At 60.5% G+C, this 24,967-nt stretch overlaps 1 protein-coding gene and 1 long non-coding RNA gene across 3 annotated transcripts in view; one reads left to right on the top strand and one right to left on the bottom strand.

Moving 5' to 3' along the window:
* The window catches only part of GSE1 (Gse1 coiled-coil protein), a 101,233-nt gene that overhangs the window by 32,364 nt on the left and 43,902 nt on the right, over positions 1 to 24,967 (bottom strand). The gene's annotated exons all lie outside the window — the stretch shown is intronic.
* On the top strand, positions 45 to 23,219 carry LOC308073069. The gene is made up of 2 exons (XR_013931894.1): positions 45 to 3,506; positions 12,497 to 23,219. It is a non-coding gene; the product is annotated as an uncharacterized lncRNA (long non-coding RNA).

Here is a 24,967-nt window from a genome sequence, read left to right as displayed (position 1 = left end):
AGTGAGCAGGAAAGCGATGGTTTCTCGAGGTGACATTCCCCAGGAGGGAAATGAAGTGTTTTATTTGCAGATATATAGGGCACGGTCGTTCCTCCGCTTCCCCTTCCCTCCGCCCTCGGCTCATAAATAAAACATACGGCCGTGTAACCGGCTAATTACGGGAGGATGGCAAAACCCTGCAGGTCGCTGGGAAAAGAAATCAGCTTTTTAATCAGCCCACTTTCCTCCCCATCTAACTTAAGGAGAAACGGGCATTTTGGGTGCCGGGATGGATCCAAGACTCTCCGGCGGCTTGTAGGCTCCCGCCAGGGTTGTGCACCCCTATCCCTTGAGGCAGGTTTGGGTTTGGAGGGGGGGGGCGGGTTCAAGCTGCTTCTGGGTTTTTTTTTTCCCTGGCTGGGAAAAGGATGTCTTTGAAAAGTCTAATTGTTCCTTACACATTAGATACATTAATGAGGTCTCTGATCAAGCGGCTGGCTCTCCGGCAAGGAGGCTTCAAGTAGCAATTTTCCATTTGTGTTTCAAATTTTAATGAATGTTCCTGTCTCCGGCTGCGATGCGCGGTGATAATCCGCACGGCTTGGGTCAGCGCTGGAGCAGGGGCTGCTGCGCGGGAGGGCTTGTACAAGGGTTTGATTTCTTTGGGGAATAGTTCATACAAAAAATGGTAATGGCAGAAGACAGTCCTCCTTCCCCCTCGGCTGCCAGAGCCCGAGAGCTACAAATCAGAGGGTTATTATTTCTTTCCGATGTCCCTAAAGTATCCTATATCTTTAGCAGGAGAGTAAAGTTCAGCCCTGATAAGATTGCGGCGCTGGGTGAGACACGCTTTTCCCCTCCTCCTGCCTTTTTTTTTTTTTCCTCCCCATCTCCTTCTCCCTCTCCCTCCAGCCGTGCAGGGGCCAGAGGGGTGTCCCCAGGATCCCCAGCCCCCAGCCCACCCAGGGCCACCCGCGGGCAGGGCAGAGCCCTCGTCCCACCATCTAAGGGCCGGATATGGAACCCACCCCGCCAGGACAAGATTTTTATAACCTTGTTTTGGCATGCCTGCCATTAACTTAATTTAACATCCATATTGCCGCTACTTAATTAAATAGATGAACTCATTTTACATTTGCAAGTCTTAATTCATCCTGAACAAAATTGGCCATGTTTCGTTCTTTCTACGCTACCAGCTCCCCGGAACAAATGACTGCCTTTTGTAGTTAACTGCTAGTACAGGTTAAAAGCTAATTAGCAGCCCGGGTTGGGTGTTAACTTCCTTATTTATCACCCGGCGCCACTCGATTAGCAAGGGGGCGCAGGCTGGCACTTCCTTGTCCATGCGTGGGCCCCGTTTCTGCAGGGGTGGTGCTCCCGCTCCTCAGGCAACGGTGCTGGATGCGTGCAGGACGCATGGTGCTCAGTGCATGATGCATGTGATGCATGGTGCTCGGTGCATGGTGCCTGGCGCATGATGAAGGATGCGCGGCGCATGGGGCTTGGCACATGGTGTGTGATGCACAGTGCTCAAAGCACGACGCATGGTGCTCAGTGCATCATGTTCCCACGGCACCCAGCAGCGTGGCAGGACAAGCTTGGCAGCACCCAACTATCAGCCAAGCAAACAGCCATCACCCAGCACCCCAGGAGTGCACGCCTCCAGCCCCGCTGTCCTGCTAAGCCATCGTGAGCTCTGCTGTACCCAGCACACCCTCCCTGTAGGTATCTGGGGAGAGGTCCCAGAAGCAAGCATCACCCTGCTTTTTCAGGCATGGCTCCAGTGCTCCCACCCAGCCAGCTCACGGGGTCCTGGTTTTTCAAGCATGGCTCCGGTGCTCCCACCCAGCCAGCTCACGGGGTCCTGGTTTTTCAGGCATGGCTCCGGTGCTCCCACCCAGCTGGTTCACAGGGTGCCCGTGCCAACCGGCAATGCCTGGAAGCTGTGGTGGGAAGCCACGCCGAGGCTCCCCACATCCCACCCGTGCAGGATGTGCTGGCTGCGGCGGGGGGCACGGCAGAGATGGGGGATGCGGGGGGACCCCGCCGGCAGGGTGGCCTGGCGATGCCGAGCCTGGCAGGAAGCTGCTCCAGGAAGGCTCATCTGGTTTGACTAACAAATCGCTAACTGCCTCCCCCGAGGCAGGTGGAAGGAAACAAGTTCCCCGGCTGTAAACAACCCCCCTGGCCCCCCGCTTCCCACCCACAGCCCCCGATGGCCCCCCTCCAGGCACCGGCCAGGGACAGGTTGAGACAGGAAAGCACTTGTGAAACATCCCCCCTGCTCTGACGCAACCCCCGGCACGGGGACGGGGCCCCCCAGCCCCTGGGGACGCGGGGACCCCAGGCAGGGTGTAGGGAGACACAGAGCTTGCACCAGCCCCAGCCAGCCCCGTGGAACAACACCTCGCTGGCGCCTGCCACGCTGCCCCGGCTGCTGGCGTGACTCAAGGGGACAAGCCAGCGCAGTGCCCACTGGCAGCACAGGGTGGCTGGGAGCAAAGCCCGCCACGCTGGGTGACACTGCAGTCCCTTTGCCAGCACGAGCCGGCAGCGGGGACGGGTGCACCCCACAGGGCAGCGTGCCCAGGAGAGGAGACCTGGGCACCGGTGGCAATCACCGTCACTGGTGATGTCCAGCCCATTACCAGGGCCGTGGTGGCAGCAATGTGGCGGTGGCATGGGGACGATGTGGCGGGAGGGGACCGATAGGCATCTGCCTGGCCCGGAAAACCGATCTGCCCCCGCCTGCTGAAATAACAGCGAGGGGAGGCAGCTCTGGTTACCAGCAGTGCCGGGGGCCGGCTGGGTGCCAGGGCCCTTGGCTGAGGGCCAGGTGGCTCGGCGGGCACCGAGCGGGGACCCCCGTCCTCCCCCCTTTCCCGCAGGCACGGCACAGAGCTGCTCATCCTGCTCCCCAGCGTCACCCCTCCGCCAGGCTCCCCACCCGGTATTTCAGGTCTGGCACCCAAGCCGGCGCCTTTGGGAGCCAGCGGTCCCACAGGGACATCACCCCTGCCTGGGGCCACCGCCATGGGGATGGCACTGGCCACGCCGAGTGGGAGCGCAAACAAATCCTTCCCTATGGCACAAGGGTTATCCCGAGTGGCTCTGCCCACATCCCCCCAGCACAGAGGGGTCAGAGCCCGGCAGCACTGGGATGAGGTACCAATGGCCAAAAGCAAAACCTGAAGATGGGATCTGGCCCCTTTGGGAGGAGGGTAAGCGCTACTGGGTCCTCTCTCCCCCCCCAGACCCCCCCAGGACCCCATCCCAAATCCCCACCATCAGCAGAAGCGAAGAGTAGGGCTGTAAGGAGCGAGGGTGATAGATAACAGCCCTCTGCACCGGCGAGATAAATAGCCCCAGCAGCGCCAAGCTGTACTCGGCCAGAAGCTAATAGGGGCTGTCAGGGCAGTTTAGAGGAGCAGAGCATCGTTTCGGGGCCCGGCTGGGAGGACGCCGAGGGGAAGTGACAAGGAAGCTGAGCAGAAAGCGACAGGCTGTACACAAAGAGCATGTCCTCTGTAAGTGGCGATAAACCTTGAAAAAAAAGAAAAGCTAAATCAGTTGTTTAGCCGATGTACCACATGCTGACAGGGCAAATGTGAAGGCTTTTATGGCCACATGGGTTTTCATTTGCAGTTATTCATAGCGGAGCCGGGCGCTTTATCTCACTTTACATTATGTGCAACCACAATGCAGACACTTGCACCGCAACGCATTGCCTCCCTTGGAAAATATTAATATGTAAATGTCAGGCTCGGGAGGGCAGCAAGGGAACGGCGGGCTGCGGGAGCCATGCAGGGGAGATAAAACCTGCCCTGAAAGGGAGGGTGGTGAACAGGACCCCCACCTCGCACCCGTGGGTGTGCAGGAGTGGGGGGAGGCAGGTGTGCGCAGACATGCTCACCTGGGACAGAGCTGCTGCAGTGGGAAGCATGGCGTGCACATGGTCTCTGCGGAGGAGGATGCGTATGTGGGTACACACGTGTGCACAACATACACCCTCCGCAGGGCGGGATGCATGTGTGTGCGTGCACACATGCAAGTGCACAACATACACGCTCTGTGGAGGCAGACGCGTGCACGTGCACGTGCGCACCTGTGCAGTGCACATACCCTCTGCAGAGGGGGGTGCATGTGTGTGTGCACACGCATACACTCAAGCGCACAATACACACCCTCTGTAGAGCAGGATGCACGCATGCATCACCAGCACCTCTGCAGGACAGCCAGCCTCAGCAGACTGACATGTATCCGCACACATCCATGCACTACCCCTGCAACAAGGGGTGCATGCACACCCATGCACACCCACCAGCCCTCACCGCACAGGGACACCACCGCAGCCCCCACCCTCGCTCCCTGCCCGCCGACCAGGGGCCATGCCTGTCGCAGGGGACGCGTGGCGAGGCCATGGGCCACGGCTGGGTGCTGCTGGTTTGGGAGGCAGCCCTGCCTGGGCGAAGCACGCCGGCGCGGCGTGCCAGCGCCTGCAAAGCCCCGTCGGGCAGCGCTCCAGCCATGCCTGCTGTTCCCGGGCTCCATTCCTCTCCGAGAGCCTCCAGCCCCGGGGGTAGTGCCAGACTGACAGCCTGGAGGCTATTTATTCGCAGGCAGAGGCAGCGGGAGCTGCTGGCGGATGCAGGCGCCTTTGTCCTACAGGGAAGTTTGCTCCCTGCCTCCCCGGCTGCCCCCCATCTCACCCCAGGCCCCTCTTTCCACCTCTGTGCCCTGATGCACCGTCCGAACCCAGGGAGGCACTGGGGGAGTCCCAGCCCTGATGCCCACCATACCACTGCAGGACTTGTCTGCAAAACCCCAGCAGGTGGGGATGCCAGACAGCTGCCATGCTCCCCCCATCCCTGGCACCCCCCCAGCATCACGCATCACTGGGCCAAGGGTCTGGAGGGGGCACCCCAAAGGTGGCTGGGGGCAGGAGGAGGGCGGGCACCCAGCCCTGGGTTTTGCTGCTCAGAACTGTGCCAGCCGGGGTGGGGGGGCATCTCCAAAATGCAGCCCCCTCGGCCGTTACCAGGAGAAGCGCTGGCAGCCGGCGCTGGCACTGGGACAAAACCGGGAGGGAGGCTGCCCCCCAGCACCTCGGGGAAGGGAACAATCCTCGGGCATTTCTTTTTTGGCAGGCCCTGGATGCCCCCCCTCTGCACCCACACACCCCCCCCCCGCCCCGTCCTCCTCCCGCGCTTGGGCGCAGGGATACAATTAAATCAGTGTTCTGCTAACAATCTGCCGGCTAATAAGACATTTTCCTCCCTCTCCCTCCTCCCCCCCACTCCACCCCAATCCGTGTGTGATGGGAGCGCTTTGATATGAGAGTGGACTCTAATGGGTTCGGTGTAAGGGAGCCTTAATTTATTACGTGCCTGTAATTGATGTTTGTATAAAGTAGCTCTTACAGCTCCTCAGAGCGGGAGATGAAAAGCAATCAGTCAGCCATTTGCCTCGAAAGGAAGGAGAGAGGAGAAGACAGACAGCGAGAGAGAACCAGACATACTCATCAAGCCCAGAGAAAAACCCAGAAAGCGAGGGAACAAAACAAAATTCCCCCCTGTGCAGCCTCACCAGAGGCTCTGGCACTGCCAGCACCACTGGGTACCACCGCCAGCATCCCTGGGTACCACTGCCACCATCCCTGGGTACAGCCACCAGCATCCCTAGGTACCGCCGCCAGTATCCCTAGGTACCACCCCTGGGTACCACCACTGCCCCAATGCCCTCGGGGACGGATCCTGCTGGGGGTGCTGGGAGCGGGCAGCCTCGTGGAGCCACGCCAGGGCAGGATGCGGACCCCTCCCGCGCCGGCGGCACGCGTGGGGCTGATTAGGGGTGGCGGGCTGCAGCAGCCGGTGCTGAGCTGCTCTAATGACGGCGGGCGCTGGGGAGTCACGTGCCGCCCAGCGCCGGCTGGGGAGCCGTACGTCACCGGCCCCAGCAAAAAATCGGTGCTAAATTGAATCAATCCATCTTGGAAATGGCTCTTGTCAGCCGGTGTCAGGGAGAGCGTCTGCAGGAGAGGGATCAGGCGAAGGCAGGCCAGCAAGGGCCAGGCGGTCGGCACCACTGCCGCAGCGCTGCCGGGTCTCTCCTGGCCCCCCATGGCGCTGGCCAGCCCCAACCGGTGGGCACGGGGGGCACAGCAGGGTGGGATTCCTACCCAGCTGTCGGGGAAAGCAGAGCCCAGAGCAGACTGCATTGCACCACGCTATGCCTCAGTTTCCCCACACAGGGCATCCCGTGCCCCCCCTGCCACCTCCCCTGGGGAAGGACGGCAGCTCCACACCGAGAAAAAGCCCCAGGAGGGACGGAGACACCCCCAGTGCCCATCTGCACCCCAACACCGTGCCCAGAGCAGAGCATGCCAGGCTGGGAAGGACGATGCTGCACCAGGGAGACAAAGACGCCGGCTCCTGACACAAATATAGATGGATCCTCAATGTACGAACCCCACAGCCTGGCAAATTAAAACATAGCGCGAAAGGGGGGACGGAAACAGCCCTGGTGATTGATTTTCCATCCAGACATTCGAACCAACCGAATATGTCACCCAGACAAGCCCTCGGAAAGCTGCAGCAAGCCCAGATTTATCCTCCACTTGGACCAGAGACCATCAATCCCTATCCATTCCTGGTAAATGGTTTAGCATCCCCGTCTTCCCACTGCTGTGCCCATCCCACCCGCTGTCCCGGCATTGCCACGGCAGCCAGTGGGATGGGCACCGCGGTCAGAAGACGGGGCGCAGGGAGCCGTCATCGTGCCGGGAAAGGGGATACAGGCAAAGGGACACATACCCAGGCTTCTAACGAAGGCAATTAGAGGGGAAAGCATCCCTCGCGCCGCTTCTCCTAATTAAGAACCAACCAATTCCCCAACCCGCCTGTTCCCCGGCTCCGGTACAGCCTGTTATTTACCTGCAGCTAATAGGTTGGGCGCAGCTAATGATAGTCTTGTATCAAATGGCTGGATCTTGGCTTCTGACAGCTTTAAAGACCCGTCTCGGGGACACGAGGGTTTCTAATTATGGGGTTCGTCACGGGAAGGCTGGGTTCAATGCCAGTCACTCTCCCTGGGTGACATTTCTGCCCGGATTGGAAATCTAAACACAGCCCAGCCGGTTAAGGTTAAAAATACGGCGCTCGACAAGACAAGGGATCATAATTTGGGTCACTGCCGGGTTTAATTAATTGCAATGGAGCAATCAAAGCACCGCATGCGGTAATTACAGCCCGGGTTGGGGCAGGGCTGGGAAGGTGGTGGTGCCTGGGTGAAGGGATGCGGGGGGATGCTCCCCACCGCGGGGATGGGCAGGGAGGCATCACCCTCACCTCGGGGTTCAGGCAGGCATGGCATGCGAGGAGCTGGGTTGGGGCAGGGAGGGAGACACTAAAGAAGCGAGCCGGGAGCTCGCAAGCACGCCATTCCCAGCGGATGGGACGCTGGTCCCATGTGAATGGCGGCCGGGCAAAGTGGGGTCCATCCCTGGTGTCCCCGTCCCCACGGTGCCACGTGGACATAGCCCAGGCTCCCAGTCACCACTGCGGCTCTGCTGGGGCCTCGATGAGTGATTTATTTTCACCAATTACTAGGGCACTTTTCCCTTCGCCCGGACCATGCTTAATTGATTGGAACCTATTGAAAACAAATTAACCAGCACCGGGGCGCAGGGACCTGTTTATGGCTCCTCTGCGGGGCAGCGGGGAGGACATGTGAGCAGCTCCAGCACACGGGTGATGCTGGCGAGGACCTGCATGGTCCCACGGGATCAGGGTGAGGAAGGTGTGACAGCCCAAATGTCCCCCCCCGTGCTGCTCATCAGCTCCGCTGCAACGGTTATCACTTGATGCAAGGGGAAACTGAGGCATGGAGCAGCACCAAGCCCAAATCCTGGTGCTTCCTCGCCAGAAAAACCCTCCACGGTATGGGCAGGATCGAAACATTCATCCGCCCACCCACGCCACCCCCGAGGAGGGATGCTCGCGAGAAGCTAGCAACGGTGACCCCATTAAGCAAACCTAGCTAGCATTAATTTGACCCCATCCGCCGCGCGCTAATCAGCTGTAACCGTGGCACCCAGCTCAATCCAAATTGATTTACCGAGGCTGGAAATGGATACAAATGTGATTAAAGGCTTTTTATTTTCCATAGGTCCTCTCTAAAATGATTTAAATCAATTGCTACGTGCAGGGTCCTCCCCTTCCCCAGCCAACCCCGCGGCGCCGTGGAGGGTCAAAGCCCCTCCGTGGCGCCGCAGGGTTGGCTGGGGAGAGAATAGCACCCCGATTTCCACCACCGACCCCTCCAAACCCACCCGGGGGGCGCAGCACCCCAATTTCCACTGCCAACCCACCCACGCCCCTCGCCAGACCCCGAGCATTCTTTGCCGGCGGGGTGCCGGCACGCCGGGCGGCCCTGGCGAGCGATCAAAGCCCATTAGGCTGAGCGCCGATGCGCGCCCGTTGTTCGTCAATTATTCAAACAATAATTGCACCCTTATTTAAAGTCTAGTCTTGCGTGCGCAGCACTGCAGGCTGCCAAGGCCCACGTTAGATTTACACCCCCGGCGCGCTCCCGCCGCCAATTAATTAAGCAAACACATTCCTCCGCACGCTCTCAGGTGTGCAACCTGCCCTGTCGCCGCTGCGGCTCATCCCAGCATCGGCACCGCATCCCAGCCTGGCCGAGGGGTCCCAGCCCGTGGTGGGGTTACGGGGTCGTTATTAGGGCTCCTCGTTATTAGGACCGGAGTTCTCCCTGGGGATGGGCACGGCTGCTCTCGCTCTGCACTCCAAAGCTGATTAAAGATTAAGCAATCCCCTTGTCTACACTTTCCTACAAATTTCCCCTTTGGAAAAAAAAAAAAAAAAAAAGGTGAAAAAGAGAGAAAAAAGGAGGTGGGGTGGAGGGGGCTGACACCGGCATCCGTTATTAGGGGCCCGCTCATTCCCACTGGCACCTAACAAGGGGGGAGGCTGGGAGTGACAGTCACCAAGAGGTCAATTCATTCATCTGGCCATGTTATTACAAGTCCAAATTTATTGTCACCGGGCCACATTAGCGCTGGCACTGAGGATGCGAGGTTGCACCCCTACTGAATAAGCAGATAAATGAAAGACATCTGGAGAGCAGAATGAAGGGGCAGATTATTAATGCTGAAATTTAGAAGCCAAGGTCTAAGCCACGAATCCATCAGCGCAACCAGTTATGTCCAATAAATTAGGAGAGATAAGGATTGAAGGATGGTATATTAAAGGCAACATTCATTTCTGAACTGGCACAGGCATCCTCCCCCCCCAGCCCCAGCATTAACCCTTGCTGGCCAGGGATGTGCCAGAGCTGGGGAGGTAGTCGGGGTACAGAGCCCATGCCCCAGCGATGGGCATGGGTCCCTGCATGGAGCCCACCCTGCCACCGGTTGCCTAATTCGGGGTCGTCCTGAGTAGCCACAGGTGGGTGCGACGAAGGAGCATGCACAACACCAGAGCACGCGTGACGATGGAGCACACACGACAGAGCACACATGAAGACAGCGCGCACAATGCTGGAGCCTGCACGACTGTGCACAGCAATGGAGCGGGCATGACAAAGCACGTGCAAAGACGGAGCACACATGAAGGTGGAGCGTGCAACTGAGGAAGCATGCACAATGATGGAGCACGCACAAAGGGGGAGCGTGCAACTGAGGAAGCATGCACAATGATGGAGCACGCACGAAGGGGGAGCGTGCAACTGAGGATGCATGCACAATGATGGAGCACACATGAAGGTGCAGCGTGCAACTGAGGAAGCATGCACAATGATGGAGCGCGCACGAAGGTGGAGCGTGCAACTGAGGAAGCATGCACAATGATGGAGCGTGCACAAAGGGGGAGCGTGCAAGATGACGGAGCACGCACAAAAGCAGTGTGCACCATGACAGAGGGCACACAGTGGCACGTGCATGACAACAGTGCGCACACACGTGGGAGAGGCTGGCACGGGAGAGCAGGGAACCCCATGGTTGCTGGCCGGGGAGGGCAGAAGGTCCCCAGCCCTTCTCACAGCTCATCCATCCTCCCCAATTAAGGGGCTAATAGGCCTGGGGGCCTGCGCGGCTCCTTGCAGCCGCAACATCTGTGACCTTCACCCCGGCCTCTCCCCGCTGTCCCTGGGCTGGGGTTCAGCTGGCCTGGCCAGTCATTTGGGGACTTGTTACCAAGGGGAACCGGTAAGGACTGAGGGGACAGAGCCTGTCTGAGCACCCCAGCCCCGAGTCACACAGCTGTCACCAGGAATTGCCCCCCTGTTCCTCCTGCCCTCAGCACCTGCTGCCTCCCACCCAGTGGTCCTATCCCAGCCATCCCACCCCATGCTGCAGGTCCTGCCATACCAGCACCTCCTGGCTGTGCCTGCCTCAGTTTCCCTAATACTATTGCAAACCGTAAAAGCGGGGTCTGGCTCCCTGGGGACAGCTTGGTCCCCACCTGGCTGGTCCTGGGGGTGATGCTGCAGCCTGGCATCCCCCACCATCACATACCCATGAGCCAGCAATGTTTTTGCCCTTGGGGGTGACAAGCAGCTTGTGGGGGTGACTGCTCAGCAGTGGGGACACACATGTGTCTCCCCTTGGCACCCTAAAACTGGTAGTTGGAAGGAGAGATGTGGGCTGAAATGGGGAGATGATGGTGAAAGGGGGGGGGGGGGGGGGGGGTGGCCGTCCTGATGCTGGCCCCTCCTGGCCCAACAGCAAAGGGGTGTAGGGCAGGAAGGCATGCAGGGCCCGGAACACTGACCTGGCCCCCATAACATCTACCGAGCACCCTGCCCAGCCCCAATACCCACGCAGCTCCAGCCTTCCCAGTGCTCCCAGTTGAGCAGCCCCACCACAGCCAGCAGGGACGGCAGCACAGCTTCGGGGGGGCTTTCGGTGTCTCTTCCCCTCCCTGTGCCTGCTCCTGAGGAAATTTTGAATGGCCTCATCTGGCATCTGAGGGATTTGGGATTTGTTTAAGCTCTTTTCACCCGCCGGACTTTAATCGGTGCGTTTGCCTGACCTCCACCCCGGTGAAACCACGTCCGTGCCGGCGGTGACGCCGGAGGGTCCTGGCTCGGGGTGATTCCCAGCGCCAAAGCCCAGGGCTGCCCCCAGCCCTCGGCCGGGATTAGCTATCAAATAACTTTGCATTTAAACCCTTTTTAACAGGGCTGGAGGGCAGGAGGGAAAGGGCAGAGGTTAAGCCTGGCTGCGGCCGGGCGCTGACCGCAAGGAGGGGGCTGCTGGGGAAGGGACGGGGCGGCACGCGGGGCCAGGGGGCACGGGACCCTCGCCCCGGCCATGCCACCCACCCGCTTCCCCTTGCACGGTGCGACTGGGAAGGGGACAGCCGGTGGGGACCCCACGGCCTTGCAGCCCCCATCACTTACTGAAGCTCTGCAGCAAAGACGACCAGCTCTTCATCTCTGGCATGGTGGGGGTCCCGTGGCCCCCTCCCCACCCCGGCCCTCAGGCTGCTGGCGGGGCCTGGGACCGGCCGCACGCTCCAGCGGTGGGATGCACGGCAGCGGTGATGAGCTGCCGGCGGGAGATAGCGACCATTTTATTCCCTTTTAACTCTGCCTGTGTGTCTCCAGCGTGCTTGTCCTCCCCCTCCCCATCGCCCAGGGCTGGTCCAGAGTCCGGGGAGCTTTGCTTTTCCCTCCCTTCCCTCCTCCTCCCTCCTTGCACTTGATAGCAGCCTTGTCAAGACTGCTGAGTTGCTGCTGACCCCTGCCCCGCCGCTGCTAATTAAGGCTGCACAGTGACAGTTCAAGTGCCTCGCCGCCAGTTTGCAGCACCACTGCTTCTAATTGGAGACGCTTTTTATTTCTCAACAGCCGCCGTGTCGGGGCTGGGGGGTCCGGCGGGGGGATTTGCACCCATCCCAGGTGGTGCTGGTGCAGGGGGACACAGCATCCTGCCCACACCTGTCAGCACCCCGGACATCAAGCTCCCACGCGTGGGCCTGAATTATTGCAAAGGTGATGCAGAACTGGATAAAAAGACCCTGAAGTCAGGAGGAAAGCGGGAAGGGGGAGGAAGGAGGTGAGGGATTCTTCCTGGAGTGTCCCCAGGCTGCGAAGGTTTGGGGGGCACCTCGTGCTGGTGCCTCCCGATGTATTTTTGGAGGGTGAGGAAGAGTGAGGGCAGCAGGCACGGCGAGGAGCCAAGACACGCAGCCGTATCTCCCTGCAGCAGAGCAGGGGATGGCTCAGGCGTGGGTGCAGGGTATCAGCCAGGACACCTGCGTCCTGTCCCCGTCCCTGTCCCTGTCCCTGCCTGTGGCCCTGGCTAACCCCCTGCTGAGACCCTGCAAAAATCGTGATGCTTGTGTGCACCCTGGGAAGCTGCAGCAGGGCCACACTGAGGGTGCAGGGGCACCCCAGCACCCACCTGATCCCAGGGCCATGTGTCCCCCCTCCCGTGGCACGCTCCCCCCGAAAGCCGTGCCAGCAGCCTGATGGATCTATTGTGTCGTGACAGGCGAGCTGTTTCATCGTGGCGAGGGAGCCAGCGCCAGCCGTCGTCCTGACCCTGCCGGCGGGCTGAGAAGAAACAGAAGAGGGCTTGTATCATCCCGGCGGGTCAGAGGGCAGGGGAGGCAGCCGGCCCCCCCGCGCTGCCAAATTCCTGGGATGCACGCCCGGGCAGGCAGCTGCGTGCGGCCCCTGCCCCGCAGGTGGGGGGCTGGCAGGGTGTGGGGACAGACCCCCCCGGCACCCTGAGTCCCTGCACCACCAACCCAGCCTCCCCTTGTCACCCTCCAGCCAGGGGTCTGCTCCTTGCAATGGTGTCTCTGACCTGCCCTGTCCCACAGCATCTCTGAAATGGTGTCCCCAACTTGCCCCATCCCACGGCACCCCTGATGTCCCCAACCTGTGCTGTCCCACAGCAGCAGGCACCAGGCAATGCCATCCAACCCAAAGCTGTCCCCAAAATGCATGTCCCTCTGGGAACCATCTCACTGGGCTGATGTCCCCAGCACCAGGCACGGCCAAGCTTCGGGAGCGACGCGGTGCCAGCCACGGTGGTCAGAGGCTGACTCTGCCCCCTCACCCCAGCACCGAGGCTCTGCCCAGGGCAAAGCCCCCCCAGAGCCTCGCCAATCCCCCCCCCGCCCCTTCCTCCCCTCCCGGCAGCCTTTGTGCCTCTCCAAGCCGGCACCTCCGGCGTGGACGCATTAAGGCAACACAAAGCAGAGCCGAGAGGCATTTCAGCTGCAATTTTCTCTGCTCCATTATTGACAAACAAGCTGCTTCGCGCAGGTGACAGCGAGGCCAGCACGGCAGCTGGGGCACCACCGCGTGTGCCAGCCCCGTGCCGTGCCAGCTGGCCTGCCCCACTCACCCCTCCTGCCCCCCAGCACGGTGCCATCAACGATGCTCTCCTGTCCGCTGCACCCCGAGTCATTTCAGCTCTGGGTCACACAGATGCAGAGATGTCACCCCCTAAAAACAGGAGGACAAGAGGCAGCCGGGAGCGCCCCAGGATGCAGCCGAGGTGTGCGGCCAGGCGCCCGCTTTGCCGCCGGGTAGCCCCTTTCCCCCGGCTGGGGCGGCTGGGCGCAGCGCGCGGCGAGTCTGTCGTTAGCACCGTGCCAAACCCAAAGTGGCTGCTTCGAAACGGCAATCCAATAAAAGTGCTACTTGTCTATTTATCATCCTCAGGGCTTTTTATCACAGTGCAGATGGCTGCTACCTTCGCAAGGCACAGCAGTGTGCTGGCACGCGCCCGCCGCACAGAAGCTCAAGCGCCGCAGAGTCTGTGCTTACACCTGCGAGGAGCCGCCGGGCCGCCTGCTCCGGCTCCGCCGGCCGTAGAGCCGGGCAGCGCCGCCTGCCAGCACCACGACGCCCTTTACAAGCCGAATCACAGCCTGGAAGGTGTTTGCACCGGGCATTTGCACAATGCGTGTTCACCAGGCGTTTGCACAGGGCGTTTGCACCGGGCATCTGCACAGGGTGTTCACACCATGGATCCACATCGGGTATTTGCACAGGGCATGTGCAGCCTGTAATTACTCCAGCCACGCGGTTTGTGGGTAGCAACAGCGCAGCAGCGCGGGCGCAGGGCAGTGGGTGGGAGCCGCCGGAGCAGGTGATTAAAGCCGTATTAAGTGTCTGTCTGCACGCGGGAGAAAACACACCTAATTATCCAGCCGGAGTCGGACGGGAGGGAGGAGTGGCCCTGATCGCAATCGCGTAATGAAGTGTAACACGGGGCCAGGCCTGGCGCGGGTGTTAATTAAGAGACGGCAAAGCCAGGATTGCAACGGCCGCGGGCAGTGAGTAGGGGTCCCCATGCTGCTGTCGAGTAACCCACACACTGGCCCGGAGACCTCGGGCTCCCCTGGGAATCCCTCCTTGGTGAGCTCCCAAGACGGGGTGGTCACATCCCGGCGCCGTGACGTTGGCCCATGCGCTGCGGCTCCATGCCCCACCTGCTCACAGCAAACTCTTTTGCAACCCCCCCACCCCCCCGCTACCAGCACAATGCCAGTGCGCTCCGGCAAAGCCTGGGGCCAACCGGGGTGCTTAGGCGTGATGCCGGCACACCCAGCCCTGGCTGCCGGCGGCGGGGAGGCACCGTTGCATGGGCGTCGAAAAGAGGTCCGCTGAGTGGTGGCAAGAGGCGATGCCAGGACACCGGCGAGGGCAGGCGCCGCTGGAAAAGGCGTCTGCGGGGCGGTGGGGGTGGCCGGCCCCACCTCTTGCACCAAAGCCAAAACCGCCAACCCACGCTGCCGCTCCCCGAGCGGGTCCGGCGGGTCAGGAGCGCCCGAGGGAGACGCTGAGTGCCGCGTCACCCTGCCTGCGCCCGGCGTCCGCAGCACCGCTGCAGGGACCCCACGCCCGCGCCTCCCCCCTGGTCCGGCTGCCCCAGCCGGTTGGGAAGCGGCCGGGCTTGCCCGGGAACACCGCTTGCATCAGCCCCGGCCCAGCTGGCACCACTTGCAGGCAGGTACGTGCAGTGCCGGCAGGCAGGCAGGCGGAGGGAGGGCAGGCAGCGCGCCGAGGTCAGACCCTGGGAGAGACGCGGCGGGGATAAGGGTATCCCTGGCACGGCGCCGCCGGGCCCCGGCATGCCCCGGGGATGGTGGCACAGGGAACGCTCAGGGCAGGCGGTGACCCCGCAGAGGCAGACACCGGGATCCATCCCTGCTCCCTGTCATTTCCACCCCAGCACGCCGCAGGTGCCAGCACCCGCAGCCCCATCCCTGGCACGGTGACAATCTCCAGCTCCCCGCTACAAAGTGCGGCACAGTGGCAGGCGGGGGGGCTGTGGGGGGCAGGAGGACACCCCCTCCCCTCTCCTCTCCCTGTCTTTTTCTCCTTCTATATGTATTTTTTTTTTTTTTATCAAAGCTCTCCAGAACAAAGTACACACTCTACCTCTTCAAACCCACCACCATCTGTCCGTCCGTCTGAGCGCCGCCGCCAGAGCTGCAGCCCCGCCGCTCGCAGCGGCCGCCTCCGAGCAGATGGTGACAGGGGAAGGACAAGCCGCTGCCACGCAGGGCCTCGACGGCGGCGGGTCACAGCGGCTCCATCGGCCCTGACCTCCCCATCCTCCCCGGCACGGTAATTACCCACCACGCCGAGCAAACAGCCTGCGCCGGGTCATTGTGCTGGACACCAACAAAGGGCGGCCGACGGCGGGACCTCCCGACCCCTGCTGACCCCTGCCAGCCCCTGCCGACCCCTGCCAGCCCCTGCCCTCCACCACCCCCTCTGCCAGAAGAGTAATAAATCACAGGGACAGGACGGGGACAGGCAGGCAGGCAGGAATGGGGATGGGGACTCCCTCTGCCACCAGCACACGGCTGCACCCCCTGCACTCAGGCAATGAACCCCAGCTGCTCTGCAGCCCCCCCCCCCCAGATTAGCAAGGCTGTGTGAAGTGGGGGGGGTCATCCCTACCCCCGGTGCTGTCCCTGCTGCCCTTGGGGACAGGCATGGAGCCTGTGTACGCTCCCAGGCTGAACATGGCAAGGCAGGGGGGTGATGGATGATTGTCCCCCCAATACCCTCTGGTCACAGCCTGTTAATGGGGAATTTCATGGGTGTGGTACCGGGGAGCCTGGCCGGGGAGCGTGCTGGAGCCATCTGCTCGCGGGACCTGGGGCTGTCGAGCTGCCCTGACCTCAACATGGCAAACAGTTTGCAGGAGCAGATGTCGCACCCTCCCTCCCCCCGGGGCCGCAGGTGTGTCTGTGTGTCCCCTGGGCTCGGGCTCGGCACCGCCACCAGTCCCGGCACCTCAGGATGGACCCTTGCACCGAGCTGGGGGCAAAACCAGGTTGAAAACAAAGGTGTGTTGCAAAGACCTGGGAAACTCACTGCGGGAGTGACACCTCCCAACCCAAGATGGGGCTCCTTTGGGAATCTGGGCACGGGGCAGTGGCACCGAGGATGCTGGGTCCATCCCAGCCACAGCCACCTCGTGCAGCCAGCTGAGCAGGCTGCCACCACGTCTGTTGCCATCCCCGGGTGCCCACTGGCACTGCATGGCCGCCCCACCAGCACGGGCGGTGGGATTTGGAGAGCCGGCTGCGCCCAACTCCCAGCCCACAGGGCCCATGCCCTGGCAAACCCCTCACCCTGCAAGCACCGCACAAAGGTAGCCTGGCTCTGCCGCTGCACACACGTGGCACGGCGTGGCACGGCACAGCACGGGAGCAAAGGTGCAGGCGCTGCCTCTCCGGCAGCAGATCCCAGCTGGATCCAGCTTGGTCCCCGGGAGTGGCTAGCACCGGTGTCTTTCGGACTGATTAAAATTCATTCTGCATGATTTAGGACCTAATCTCAGTGAAACTCCACAGCGCTTTATTAATAGCGCATTAGCAGATAATTCATGCATTTGGATGAAAAATCAGCTTGTGTTATTCTCCGGGAGGGGGGGACACGGCCGGGGGGGGGGGGGGGGGAGGGGGGCACAGGCACGGGGAGGGGGGCACCCTGCTCGCCCAGCCTCCTGCACCTCCCTGCCGCCGCCGCATCCCGGCGAGGCAGCAGCCCTTCTGACAACTGCCACCACTCATTAATCTTGACGAGTTTTCTGCTGAATATTCTTCCACAGGCTTTCAAACCGTTCACTAATTGCAATTAATCACTTACCGAAACAGATGTCAGGAACAATGGAATTGGGAAGTCTGGAGGCTTGATAAAGCTGTCAGAGGAGCGCGCTCGTGTGGCGGCGGGTGCCAAAAGGCGCTGGCAACACCTTCCCCCAGCCATGTGCTGGGGGGACCCGGTGACCCCGTGCTGCCCGTGTGGCATCTGTCCGCCCCAGCAAGGGAAAACGTGTGGCAAGGGGGCATGGGGGGCTCCATGTCCCCAGCAGCGGCCGACAGGTGGGATGGGAACGGTGGGTACCGGTTTTCGGTGATGGGAGGTTACGGGAGCGGTTTTGCCTGGGATGATGTGCCAGCACCCACTCCCACGGGGGGCAGCAGGGACCCCATCCGGCATGGCTTTGCCCTGTGCCCGGCACCGGGGCGGCTTGGTCACCCCTCTCCATCAGGAAAGCCGCAAGGAGGCCCAGCAGGGCGTCACGTCCGCCGTGCCTCGCGCAGGCGACGGCACGTTCCCCGTCCCTGCCAGACGCCGCTTTAGCACCAGCAGGGATCCAACAGCCTTCCCCGGCGGGCGCCGCGCTGTTTACCCATCACACATGAAAGGTGCCGAGCTGACAGCTCCGGAGACACGAGAGTGCTCCCGGAGATACTGATGGGCCACAGCTCCTGAGTGCCTTCTCCTGCCGTTGGAGACCCCAAAGGCCACCCCATAGGTGACCCCAGCATGGGAAAGCCCCTGGGCTTCTGCTCCCCAGGGAAGGAGCCTGCAGCTTCATGAGCTGGAGCTCTCAGCCACCCCCCCAGCCTGGGGATATCCTTTGGGAACGAGGCTGGGGACAGGCTGGGAAAGGGAGGGTTTTCTTGGGCCCCTACAAGGCAGAGCATGCTGCGCAGCCTGAGGCCACCAAGCACAATTAGCCCCAAGTCCCCCAACAATGATGGGGACAGCACTGTGGGGACACGCGCACCTTCCCAGCAGGCAGAGCCCAGGGGACCAGAGCATCCTTCTGGGGCCGGCACGGTGCAAGCCAAGCCTGGGGCTTGTGACCGGCACGGCCCCGACACATGTTACAATAAATATTCCGCACAGACACCGTTCCATATGTATGATCCGGTGGGGTGATGATTTTTCTACTGATCACTGGAAGTGACAGCTGTGCGGAGAGCAGGAGAAACAAAGGCACCGACTGCTCTCCCCGTTACACTCCGCTAGCGACATGATGGTGTGACACGGAGCAGCAGCATCTGGTGGCGCGGGGACTGGCAACCAGGACGGGACGCCTGTTAGCGGCGGGCACAAAGGGGCAGCGATGGGGACAGGGTAGCCATGGGGTGGCTGTGGGGACAGGGTGGAAACAAGGATGGGGTGGCAATGGGGACAGGATGGCCATGTGGATGGCTCCCATCAGCTCTCTTGTGCCACATGCAAGCACTCGGCCCCTCCATCCTGCCCCTGCCACAGCCACGGGACAGGGTACTGGGGAGCACCCGCCACCGCAGCACGCCCGGCCCAGGCATGGTCAATATTTGCATTTGATTTGCAAGCGTTTCCTCCCCCCAGATAACGGCGGAGCTGCTGCACGTACAGAAGGGAGAAGCGCTGGGTTTAGTTAATTATTAGCGAACATGCAAATTCCCCCTACATGAGATAACAATAAACACCACGATTTCAGTGAGATAAACAGGGCTTTAAATATCCAGCAGCCTTTACTGGTGTAAAAATAAGCGTCCCTTATTTATTTAGCTCCTTTGAGAAACCACATCAGTCCCCAAACACAGTCTTTTACTGTCAAGCTACAGTAGAAGCCTTTATAGGCAGCGAAGATCCTGACAGCTACCCCTAGCACAACCATCTTTTATTCATGCTCATAATATAAACTGTATTGCCTCGGAAACAAAAGGATTTAACTCGCTGCTGGCCGGGTGGCAGCGGCCGAGTGGAGGTCTCCAGTGGGGGCACATGGCTGGGATGGTTTTGCTCAAAATGGGGACATCCCACAGGGCCACCGCCTCCTCCAGAGGCCAACCCCAGGCCAGACCCCTGCCCCGCTGCGTCAGCACAGCCAGGGCTAAAATAAAGCCAAAATAAAAATCCCCCACCCAACCTGGAGCCATTAGGCAAAGCCTCCTTGCTCTGCGGCTCCGAATCCCGCCCTGCCTGCACAGAAACAGGCAGAGCAGCAGTTACAAGAGTGGTTCGTATTTAATAATGCAATTTATATTCCACTCTCAACATAAACTATTGTAAAGGCACACTAATGTAAAAATACATCTGGCTTGTCAATAGTTTATCTTCTGGATCTGCATCTAAATCCCTGGGCATTCTTGACTTATGGCTGCACCAGTGTCTAATGAATAAAAAGGTGCAAATTATAGGCCTTGCTTTAATGCTCATCATAAAATTAGATGATAGTTGCAAAAGCTGCATTCTCCTGCCCACAGTGCAGCAATGGTAAGCTATAAATAAAGTGTATTTAATGTATCCCAGCGCTGCGCAGAGCCAGGAAACAGTATGTTACTGCACAGCCTTCAATGGATCCGCCACAAGTTCAATGAAGTGATAACTGATCCATCATGTGAATTTATGTTAACTGTCTGCTCGCAAAGTCACGGCCCCAGCACTGTAAATAGCCGACAATCCTTCCAGCCCGGCCTGCCTGCCAATAAACCTGTCACCGGCAGGCTGGGAGCAGCCACCTTAGGACACCGCAGACAAACCATTACACTCTTGGGCTTCCTCTTGGTTTTTCCACCCGTTTGTCCACACGGCGCATCGCTGCCATGCCTCGGTTTACCCGCAGCTGAGCCTCCCCGCCTCCCCGGGGCTTTCCAACCCCGCGCAATGCTTTTCCATCTCCCCGGAGCTGTCACATCAGGGATGCGGGAAGCCCAGATGGGATGCGGGGGGCTGGCGGGCATGTGGGTGGGACGACTCCTGCTCAGGCGACAGGCAAATGCTGCTGGGGGCGGGGGGGGGCACAGGCTGGAAGCAGAACCCTCTGGCTCCTGTGCCGTGCTGGGATGCAGAGCCAGGAGGGCACATACCGGGTGTGCTGCTACATACGCTGTGGTGAAGGTGGGTAGAAAGGCTAACTGCACCATGCCTGGAAAGCACCCCCCTCCGGCAAAGATGTGTCCCAGGGCTGGCACCTGGGAAGATGCTCCCGGGAAGGAGACGTCCTCAGGAAGTAGACATCCCTGGAAAGGAGATGTGCTTAAGAAGAAGACGTCTCCAGGAAGGAGATGCCCCCAGGAAGCAGATGTCTTTGGGAAAGATATCCCTGGGAAGGAAACGTCCCTGGGAAGATGCCATCCCAAGGAAGGAGATGTCCCCAGCAGGGAGATGTCCCTGGGAAGGTGTCATCCGCAGGGAGGTGTCCCTGGGAAGATATCCCCAGAAAGAGACATGCCCAGGAAGATGTCCCGCCTTCAAGCAGCCCAAAGCCAGGGAGACCCTCATCCCTCCATATCCAGCCTGCAGCTGGGGACACACGAACAGGCCCTGGCCAAGGGAGCCAGCAGCGGTGACAGCCATGGGGACGCAGCCACCCTTGGGGAGCAAGGTGGCAGCCCGGGAGGTGTGGGGGACACCGAGCCCACGGGACGCAGCATTTGCCATCACCCGGCTCTCATTAACGCAGTGCTGAGCAGCCCCTAATAATAGCAACAGTAAATTCTCCTAACCAATTCGGGTCCATTTCTATAAATAATGTAGAATCTTTTTATTTACTGACAGGTTGTAAAAGTATCAGTGAGAATAATGTGAAATCAGGCGCTGCTGAATAATTCATGGCAGCAGCTCTGCTCTCCCCATCCCTGCGCTTCCCTGGCCCCAGCGTTTACACGACAGCACCTTGCGCCCGGGTTTATCTCATAAAAACCAGGACTAACGACCTGGCACTAATTCTTTATCAACTGGGTCTTTTACAGCAAGGGGAGAGAGGAAATAGAAAGAAATAAAAATAACCCTGGGTGCACCCTATAAAAAATGCATGGGCCCATGTGCTCGCCTCCACAAGATGGTGATCCCTGGCGCGCTCAGCACCTCCCACCAGCAAGTTCCTCCAGCCCCCAGAGCCTCTCCAAAAATTAGTATTAATTAGCAGCACTCACAGCTCCACACTGGCATCCCGAGGCAGCGAGTGCAGGAAAGGTGGCACGACCCTACTGGGCCACGGGCACAGCGGCGGGACCCATGGGGACACCAGCAGGACCCATGGGGACACCAGCAGGACCTATGGGGACGATGGCAGGATGCTTGCTGTCCCCACACCACCCCTGGGGATGCCAGCCTGGGGTAGCAGATCCCCCCTGAGGGCAGATGGGTTGAATTTGGGCAGAAAAACCAAATCACTGGGGCAGCTAATCCCTGTAACAACCTGATCCGGTGTCCCTCATCCCTCCTGCCACCGCCAAGGGCGATGGGGATGGCGGGGACCCCCCCTGCAGCCCCCTCCATCCCCTCCCCAGAACAATACCTATCCACTGCTGTTTTGATGTGTGGCACAAAGCCGGGAGAGCTTTCCATGTAACATGATAAAAGCAAGTCCCCAGCCAGCACAATTATTTGATAATTCTCCCTTAACACCCATCAAATTAAAGCAATGTCCAAGGGCTGCCTGAAGTGGCACTGATAGGTATTAAACTTTAATGAGATTTAATGGCACTGCCCTACTTTTTAAGCGCTCGGGCCTACATTTATGAACATTTAATTTCCCGGGCCCTGACCTCTTTTTTTTTTTTTCCCCCCTTCCCCGGCGGCCCCCCCTGCCCGCCTGCCCGCACAGCTGGTTTCTGTTAGTGCTGGCGGCCGCCCGACCTGGGATGCTCGGGATGCTCGGCCAGCCCCGAGCCGATAGAAATCTCCAGGCGCTGCGGGGTGAGATGTTGACTCTAGCAGGGAGCCGAGACAGAGGGGGAGCCTGGGGAAAAAGGCGGGAGGGGAGGGGGCAGATGTGATTCACCAGCAGCAAACGCGGCCAAATTTACGGAATGACTTAATTAATTTGCTCCCAGGATGACATGACACCACGGGTCAGACTGGTTTGAGGGCCCGCGTCCTGCCGCTCAATAGCATTTGGCTACCAAACGGGTTTAAGCACCCCTTAAAAACAAGCGGCTCCCCGGCTCCAAACCCGCTGTAAGGGGGCAAATCTGGGGGCTCAGACCCCTCAGCGCCCCTGGGGACCGAATGCAGCCACTGATCCAGTTTGTTGCTGCCCTCTAGTGTGTACGGGACAGGCCAGACCCCACTGTCACTTGTCCCCCTCCCCACTCGTCCACCGGATCACCTGGTCGCACAAGATGCTGCATCTCAACATCGCTCCAGCCTGGAGCCCCACCAGCTCCCCACAACCCCACTAACGGGGGCTGCAAAATTGGCACGGCTGAGCACCATGCATCACCTCCTGTCCCGCAGCATGGCCCTGGTGGGATATGGGATGCACGTTTCCCTCCACGCTGGGATGCTGGAGGGGCTGTGGTACCCAAGTTGGCATCGTCATCATCCAACAAGAGGGGCTGCTGGTGTGCGTGCCACCATGGCCCATCCTGGTGTGCCCCATGGCATGATGGATGAGGCCAGGGCTAGGGAAACTGAGGCACACCACAGTGCATTCAGCTTCTGCACTGGGAATGTCCCTCTCCCACCTCCTGACACGTACACCCCCAGCACCCACACCAACTGCAGGGAGTCCAGCTGCAGGAATGCAAAGGCAGGGCAATAAAAGGGAGCGTTATCAAGCCCCAGCAGAGCCGACAGCCTGTGCCGAGGCGGGAGCAGAGCAGAAGGGAGGGAAAGGAGGAGAAAGAAAAAAAAACCCCACCCTTAACCCCGAGATCACTTATCATTCAGGCTGCATCACGCATCTTGAAAGTGCAGACACAAAAATGTAATGTCATAACATTCGCAGTTCAATAACCTTTGCTTCACGAGACGGCTTGAACTGTCAGAGGAGCTGGAAGGTAAATATTTCAGCGCACAGGCACTGAATGCAAAGGCGTGGGGAGGGGGGTCGGCCTCGGCTTCCCCAGCTCGCCTCGACACGTTCAAATATCCCCCGCCGTAAATCCCGGCCGGCGCTGGGGAAAGGCCATGACGCGGATAAAATACGAGCAGATATAAAGCAAGACACCTTTATTGTTTGGCAAAGTCTTCCAACAAGTTATGAACCCGCAGCTTGACCCTAACCCATCATCTTGTTATACAGCGGAAACAAAGCCAGTGCTGGGAGCCGGGGCAGGATGCGGGTGGGAAGGAGCAAAACCCATCGTGCCTCCTCCCCAGGCGATCTTCGGGTGTGATTCGTCCCCAGCCCTCCCTGCACCCCGCATCTACCGTGCTCCAGCCTGCGAGCAGCTGGTGAGAGGCACTAGCTGTCCTTCGGGAGCAGACCCGATGTTAGCCCCTTCCAGTGAGCCTCCCTGCCGGGTTACAGTGGTGCAAAATCCCCGCAGCCAGGGTTAATGGGAGCAGGACCCCGGCAAACGCTGCACCTCGCTGTCGGGTTAATGGGGACGCCACGCTGTGCCGTGCTGGGCAGAAGGAAGCGGATTGCATAGCCGGGGCCTTGGTGGGAGCGGGCAGGGAGCAACGGCTGCGGGGCAGGTGGCAAACTGGCTGGGGACCCAGAGGGCATCAGGGCAAGCAGAGATAACCCCCGATGGGGAAAATCCCCCCAACAGCACTGGAAAGCCTGGGAAGGTGCTGGCACCAGGGCTCTGTGTCCAAGGGACTTACATGGCACAGCACCGCTGGCAGTGCCCTGCGCATGCAAGGGGGTGGCACGGCACAGCATGGTGGGGAGCAGCAGTGCCCTGTGCATCCAAGGGGGTTGCATGGTACGGCACAGCACGGTGGGCAGTGCCCTGTGTGTCAGAGGGGGCTGCATGGCACGGCACAGCACACCACAGCGGGCAGTGCCCTGTGCATCCAAGGGGGCTGCACGGCACGGCACAGCACAGCAGGCAGCAGCAGTGCCAAGCAGCCTGCACAGCCCGTGTGTGGCACACGTTGCATGGATCCCCCTGGTCCAACTGTGCGGCACAGCATGGCATGGACGGGGACAAACAGAGACACCTGCCTGCAGCTGGCCTGGCTCTGCCATGAGGCTGTGCCAGCCGCCAGCGGGGACTCCACACCCCGATCAGTGGGGCGCAGCAGGGCCATGGAGCACGGGTGCTGTGGGAAGGACACAGCACCCGGCTGGCAGGTCCCAGGGGACAGGGGCAGCACGGGGCCCTGGGTGCAAGCACCCAAGTGCCAAGCCCTGGCATCACCGCTGCACCCCAGGGGAGGCGGGGAAGGCGGCGAAGGGGGCACGGCCATGGTGAGGAACAGTTAAACGGCCCCCGCCCGCACGAGGCGTGCGGCAACAGGCACCGTCGCACCCTCCCCGAAACACCTGCTAATGCCGCGCTGGCACGGGGCGAGCGCCCGGGGCGAGCGGGAGGTGCGGCGGCGGCGGGGAGCGCGCCAGGGCCCGCAGCAAGAAGCGGCATGTCTGCCGCTTGGCAGCACAACAGAGAGCAGGTGACAAGCGCGCCGGCGGTCGCTTTATTACAGGAAGCGAGCATGCAAGCATCTGACGCTGCTGCCCCAAGAACAAGCTGCCCCCCCCTCCTTGCCATTAACCCTCTCGCCCCAGGCGGGGGAGCGGGGGCCCCAGATTCGGGAGGTGGGTGCCCCACTGCAAACCCCGCTGCAAAATGAGGGGGATCAGGCTCCAAGGCCACCCCACCCGGGTGGCATCGCTGCCCGCCCCCACCCCCCGCATGTCACAGCCAGGGCCAAGCAAATCCCAAAGGGAGGAAAAACACACACGTGTGTGTGCACAAACATTTCTCCTCAGCAAACACTCCCCGAGACAACAAAATTA

This window comes from Falco punctatus (assembly GCF_963210335.1).
Source record: "Falco punctatus genome assembly, chromosome: 14".
NCBI lineage: Eukaryota > Metazoa > Chordata > Aves > Falconiformes > Falconidae > Falco > Falco punctatus.
The sequence above is the reverse complement of the archived record's forward strand: the minus strand, read 5'-3'. Positions and strand labels throughout refer to the sequence as shown.